A 6882-nucleotide genomic window follows, 5' to 3' on the forward strand; every position below is an offset into this window, starting at 1 on the left:
TGGCGCTTCTCGAACTTACTCGAATGTGACTTTCCTGTAATGTTTGTTCTGTCCCGAGCGCTGGGTTAACTGGTCCCGAGCGCTGGGTTAACTGGTGCCGAGCGCTGGGTTAACTGGTGCCGAGCGCTGGGTTAACTGGTCCCGAGCGCTGGGTTAACTGGTGCCGAGCGCTGGGTTAACTGGTCCCGAGCGCTGGGTTAAATGGTGCCGAGCGCTGGGTTAACTGGTCCCGAGCGCTGGGTTAACTGGTGCCGAGCGCTGGGTTAACTGGTGCCGAGCGCTGGGTTAACTGGTGCCGAGCACTGGGTTAACTGGTGCCGTGTGTGTAGTGATCCGCCCGGTGCTGTGGGCCACACTGGGTGCTGGATCACGGCGCTGGGGCGGCGCTACACACTGCCACCTTCACGGCTGCACCAGGGTCAGTTTTGCCCGTTGGGGTGTGATGATGCAGACAGGGGGTTAATGGTTCAACCTGACCCTGGATCAGCGCTCCGGGCAGCGAGCTCTGCTTTCTTTCGTACTAATTTTTCCTTCCGTTCTGTGGCTGAATAGATTTGTGATACCCTTATTATTATTATTACTATTACTATTGTTTTATTCCTTCCCTCTTTTGTAGGGGCCGTTGTTTTTTATCGATGGGGAATGTTCGCCATGTCTGATTCCTCGTCCCTCGAGCTCTTGTGATTCGTATAAATCGGTTCAAATTAAACTTGACAAATGGAACTGCGGCTGCTGGCCTGGGTGTGTTTATTTATTCCCCACACGCGTGTACCACTTGACTTGATGTGGTTCTTCATCCATACACGTGCTGATAACATGGCCCACATGCTTTCTTTCTGATTGTCTTTACAGTATGCATGCTGAATTCATGACAAAAAGTGTCATATTTTATTAGGTAGGTGAGTAAATACACAAGTAATCGTGCAGGTGGAGCAGGTTGCCTTACTCAAAGATGTCGGTGCAGGTGGATGTCGCAGACCCACGAGGTCGGTCAGGATCTTCACCAGCGTGTGCCGGGCTCGCTCTGCTGAGGCTGCACTCCAACTGCGTGATCTGCACGGTGACCGGTTGGGCCACGCTACTGCCCGTTCGTCAGGCTGACCCCCTGAGCGGTCAGAGGTCAGGTAAACACTGGCTTCGGTAGGCTATCAGTGCTGGGTTCAAAGGGTGGAGTTGGTGGGGTAGGGGTTGTTTTTCCCGGAGTACACAGACCCAGTTCGTGTAAAGTGACTCTTCCCGTTATTGCAGGTTAAACGTGAAGCACTGTAGCGGAGTTGAGCGCTCCGCTCAGACTCGAGATTATAATCCAGCCGTAGAGCTTGCCCTCGCAGTGATTAAGCCTGCCTACTAAAAGGATATAAAGGATTTTCAATAGACTCACAGAGGTCAGTAGCAGACCCGATGGCATCAATTTATAGGCTAGGCTAACGCATATACGAAAGATAAACGTGTTTATTATGACTTATTACCCCCAGCCCACCATGAGGGAAGAAACATAAACACATTTATTATGACTTCTTACCGCCACCCCCCACCATGAGGGGTCCCTGCATCACACGAGGCCCTCTTCTTAGCAAGCGGTGAAGGGAACACGGTTCATTCACACAAGCAATCGCGCTCTTATCGCTCTCAAGGCCGAGCAAATAAAGGCGGCCTGGGTGACTGTTTTTATCACAGCCGCAGCAAACAAGTCCAGCGCCAGATTCCTGCGCTCCACGTCTGCCTGCGTCGCGCGCAGAGTTGGAGGAAGAACGATCCCGTCATGGGTCGGTCGCGCGCTGGTCGGTCGCGCGCTGGCCCTTCTGCGCCCTTCCCAAAGTAGGAAACGCACTTGGCCTAACCGCTTCCAGGGGTGACTCTGATCCGACACCAGACCCGCTGTTAACCTTGGTTCAGGTTCTGCGTCACGTAGTGAGTCTAAACTTTAGTTCATGTTGGACCTCGGACCCACATAGGTGTCTGATCAACAGTCTTCAACATTGATTCTTCACTGTCATGTGGATCATACAGTTTGAGTGCAAGGTTGTGCTCTCAGATTTGAATTTCTTTGGCCATTTTCCCTAAATGCATTTAATCTATACCGTGGCAACTTGTTGCTTTGTTTACGTTAAATAATAGGTGGTACTTTGTCAAATATATCTTGGTAACTAATGTAGCTATATGATCCTATTAACCCTAAAATAAATCAATCAATAAAACGAAATAATCAAACTGGATCATTATAATTATCCCACATTGCGACACAACACATTCTCCAGATGTTTCTTCTTTATTCTTACCATCTATACTCTGGTTTACTGTAGATCGGTAATATGGTGTGTGTGTGTGTGTGTGTGTGTGTGTGTGTGCGCGCATATATATAACTGGGGGTGATCTGGCACGTCATAGCACGCGTAGCATATTTTAGTATCATTTTAGTCTGACAAAATCGGACGGGATGGAATGAGCAAAACACACCCCCACCCACACCCCACCCTAAGCAGGTCCTAAACACCTCCAGTTCTCCTGACGTCCCCAGGAGGTTCTGTCTTTGACTTTTGTAAATGTGCATAGTAGTGCTAAAATTCCTGGGGAGAAACGGAAAACATGCTGGTGTGCAGCTGAAGCCGGCTGCATGGTCCACACACATCACAGATAGTACCACGCATAAGTCCTCCAGCTGTTGGGAGTCAAATTTGGTTAAGTTATGTTAAGTATATGGTGGTCCTCAGAGTGTCTGAAGCCGTGTCTGCTGTCACTGGGTCTCATGCTCTGCCAGCATTCATGTTTGGGGTTTCATGTACTGAGAATGGAGTGGTGTCTAGTACGGAGGCCCAGAGGGCACATCTCCACTGACAGGTGATGACTCATTTGCAAAGGACCACTGAGACACCACTGACACACCACTGACACACCACTGACCACTTTGTGGTCGAATGTGAGGTGGTTGGGGTGCAAATCTTCACCTCCACGTCTGAGATCATTCCGTACTGTTATGTTGTACTTTTATGGAAAACAGGACAGACACGAGTGCTCCATTCAGATGGGAGGAGACAACCTACCTGTTGTGCAGCTTGTGCACTGAAGAAGAGGAGTGTGAGATCCCCAAACGCATCAGGTCCAGCGGGGCGGTGCTGTGGACTCTGAAGCAGGCTGTGGAGGAGATGTGGAATTGTGGTGCAATGATGAAGCTCTCATCCTCTTCCTCACCTGTGATTACAAACTCTTGGTAGTGAGAGAAAGAATAAGATCACACATGCAAGCAGGAGAAATTAGGTTTGTGTGGAGCTGCTGGGAGTCTCGGGTGGGGAGACGGGGTGGGGTGACAGGGTGGAGGAAGAAAAGCAGACCCAGGACTGGGTGGAGGAACAGAGGCAGACCCAGGACTGGGTGGAGGATGAGAGGCAGACCCAGGACTGGGTGGAGGATGAGAGGCAGACCCAGGACTGGGTGGAGGATGAGAGGCAGACCCAGGACTGGGTGGAGGATGAGAGGCAGACCCAGGACTGGGTGGAGGATGAGAGGCAGATCCAGGACTGGGTGGAGGATGAGAGGCAGACGCAGGACAGGGTGGAGGAACAGAGGCAGACCCAGGACTGGGTGGAGGACCAGAGGCAGACCCAGGACAGGGTGGAGGAACAGAGGCAGACCCAGGACTGGGTGGAGGATGAGAGGCAGACCCAGGACTGGGTGGAGGAACAGAGGCAGACCCAGGACAGGGTGGAGGATGAGAGGCAGACCCAGGACAGGGTGGAGGAGCAGAGGCAGACCCATGACAGGGTGGAGGATGAGAGGCAGACCCAGGACTGGGTGGAGGAACAGAGGCAGACCCAGGACAGGGTGGAGGATGAGAGGCAGACCCAGGACTGGGTGGAGGATGAGAGGCAGACCCAGGACTGGGTGGAGGATGAGAGGCAGACGCAGGACAGGGTGGAGGAACAGAGGTAGACCCAGGACTGGGTGGAGGAGGGATTTTATCTCCCAGCTGACCTGGATGTCACACTGCAGGAGCTGGGGTCTCTGTTACCACAACAGACCTCACCAGAAAGAGCAGAAAGATGACAACGAAGTTGTATTTGTATTCTCTTATTAAAATAATGGAGAACACTCAAGCATTCTCATCCTTAAATTGCATCAAATCATACATAAAATGGATCTAAACCATTATTTTAAAATCATTTTGAACAATAAAGATGATGACCAGTAAGGTGTACTGCTTCATTGGGAATCTTATGTGTAATTTCGAACAAGACTGTTTCTACAACCGTTTTTATATACTTTGTGTTTAAAATGTGTGATGGGACAAAATAGCATATTCTATTTTTGGAATGACTCGTTTAGTATGTTAGCTGAGAATGTTATTTTGGATATTATGGGTGTTAGTACGTTAGTTGTGGGTGTAATTTAGTGTGTTAGTATATCAGTATGTTAATTATTAAATTAGTAAATAAAAAAAAGCACTATACAAATATATTTGATTTGATTTAAATCAGTATATTAATTATTACGGTAGTATGTTAGCATATCATTATGCTAATTATTAAGTTACTATGTTAGTACATCAGTATGTTAATTATTAAGTTAGTATAAAAATGTAAATGTGCCATATTTGTCAATTGTGATATTTAATCCGCAATCTAAATTTGTCCTCCACTTTTTACCCATCTGTGCAGTTAAAACACACAAACACACACTAGTGAATACTAGGGGGCTGTGGATCACACGTGCCCAGAGCAGTGGGCAGCCCTAGCTCGGCACCCGGGGAGCAGTTGGGGTTAGGTGCCTTGCTCAAGGGCACCTCAGTCATGGGCTCAGGTCTGGGAATCGAACCCACGACCCTCTGGTCACAAGACCAGTTCCCTACAACCAGATCATGACTGCCCCAACTAGTATGTTAGTATACGAGTATGCTATTTATTAAGTTAGTATGTTAGTATATGAGTATGCTATTTATTAAATTAGTATGTTAGTACATCAGTATGCTAGTTATTAAATTAGTATGTTAGTATATCAATATGCTAGTTATTAAGTTAGTATATCAGTATGTTAATTATTAAGTTAGTATGTTAGTATATCAGTATGTTAATAATTAAGTTAGTATATTAGTATATAAGTATGCTAGTTATTAAGTTAGTATGTTAGTATATCAGTATGCTAGTTATTAAGTTAGTATGTTAGTACTGGGTTTTAGTACAGACATGCATTTGTGTATGTTTCTGTCCGCCTCTTAGGTAGCCGTTCGCTGGCTGTTGGGATTCAGATGAATGGTTTTACGGAGGTAGAGCCAATCGTCTGTCTTTTTTTGTCGTTTTTCAGAAGGCCTGGATTTGGGTGAGTGACCTCGTCTCCACGGTGAGCTGATCAATAGCGCTCTGAGCTTATCTCCGGCTGCCACATACTGTTTGCCTAAAACCCACTCAGACCACATAAAGGGGGACAGAGTCAGGTGAGAGTGTTCTGTAGACGCTCCCAACACCAGCCTGGATACTGGACCTGCACCTGTGTAGGACAAAGCGTAGAGTTTGGCTTGACCATTTGTGAATGACATGGCCTATGGCGTGGCAATTATTCAGTAGTTTGTGAGCGCGAACTTACATGAAGACCAGCACGTTTGGTGGAAGCCTTCTTCATGGTGGGAGTCAGTGGTGAGTTTAAAGTTACATTTTAAACATTGTAATTAAGGATTATTCAGTAGCAAATAATAAGTCTCTTCTCTAGAGAAACAATATCAAACTGCCAAACCACACACAGATATTTGCAGACATACTGAAGAACATTCAGTGCATTTATATATTTTTATACGTATGCATATATGTATATATTGTAGCATTTTTGTCAATGTTGTCTATTGTTAAAATAACGCACAATTAAAATTCCTGGTAGGTGGAGTCACCATAATTTACTGTTGTTCCTACTTCTTGTCAAATATTTAATTTGTATTGTATTCATCATAAAATCTTTTGATTTAAAATTACAAGCAAATATAGATGCAGGTGTTTTAGGGTGAATCTGGAGACTTCTAGAATTCAGTAGTGTTTCTGGAGGACTGTATGGCAGAAGGGATTAAACTATCCAAGGTGGGCTGCCACCCTTGTGTCACCACAACCCCCCCGCCCCACCACCACCCCCCCCCAGGTGAGAGGCGGGGCAGGAGACACGGGGCAGGAGAGATGGGGCAGGTTACGTGCAGTGTGTCAGACGCATTCGCTGAAGCGTTATCACCTGCTCATCGCCCGGTTCAGCGGACCTGTGAGCGGAGCAGACCCGTCTCTGAAAGGACCGCTGTGTTTGAACTGTGGGCTGTGCTAAGAGACTAAAAACTAAAGACAGCTGCTGAAAACAGGAACAGTGAAGATGTAGAAAGACGGAGCTCTGCTCGTGTGTTCTAATGTCTTTGATCCTTTTGAGATGGTTTTGATTTGTGTTTATCTTCTCGCTCTTCTTTAACGTCTCTGCCTGTGGGGCATCTTCTCCAACAGAAGCCTTTCAGGCCCAGATGGTCCAGTTCTTCTCCAGGCTTGGTTAGTCTCTCTGCCTGCCGCAGCTCTGGAGTGTGACAATGGTGTTTGTGTTGTGTGTAATCAAACGCCATTATCACACTAAACACCTACGGCTGGGCTGTTCAACACATGATTCGCCTCCTTCCGGCTGGGCGCCATCAAAGACACTGAAAAGCCCGGGTCATGGACTTCAGGCGTGTGTGTGTGTGTGTGTGTGTGTGTGAGCGAGCTTTGGTCATGGCGTGAACATGAATGAAGATCCTAATGAGTGTGCATATCTTGACATTTTCTTTTGTCATTTTCAATGCCCACTTTAATTTGCACTTATGCAAATGTGGGCCAGTAAATAACAGTCTGCTGTGATTGGTTGGTCAATAGCACAGCAGTTTATGTAGAGGGACAA

General features: G+C 47.1%; 1 protein-coding gene across 1 annotated transcript in view; it reads left to right on the forward strand.

Moving 5' to 3' along the window:
- nedd4l (NEDD4 like E3 ubiquitin protein ligase) overlaps positions 1-728 on the forward strand; it is a 69099-nt gene extending 68371 nt beyond the window's left edge. The window contains 1 exon segment of the mRNA XM_076988814.1: positions 1-728. This exon segment is cut by the window's left edge and continues 1384 nt beyond it. The gene's annotated coding sequence lies outside the window, so the exon portion shown is untranslated.
- Positions 729-6882: the final 6154 nt, after the last annotated feature.

The sequence above is a fragment of the Brachyhypopomus gauderio genome, unplaced genomic scaffold (genome assembly GCF_052324685.1).
Source record: "Brachyhypopomus gauderio isolate BG-103 unplaced genomic scaffold, BGAUD_0.2 sc64, whole genome shotgun sequence".
NCBI lineage: Eukaryota > Metazoa > Chordata > Actinopteri > Gymnotiformes > Hypopomidae > Brachyhypopomus > Brachyhypopomus gauderio.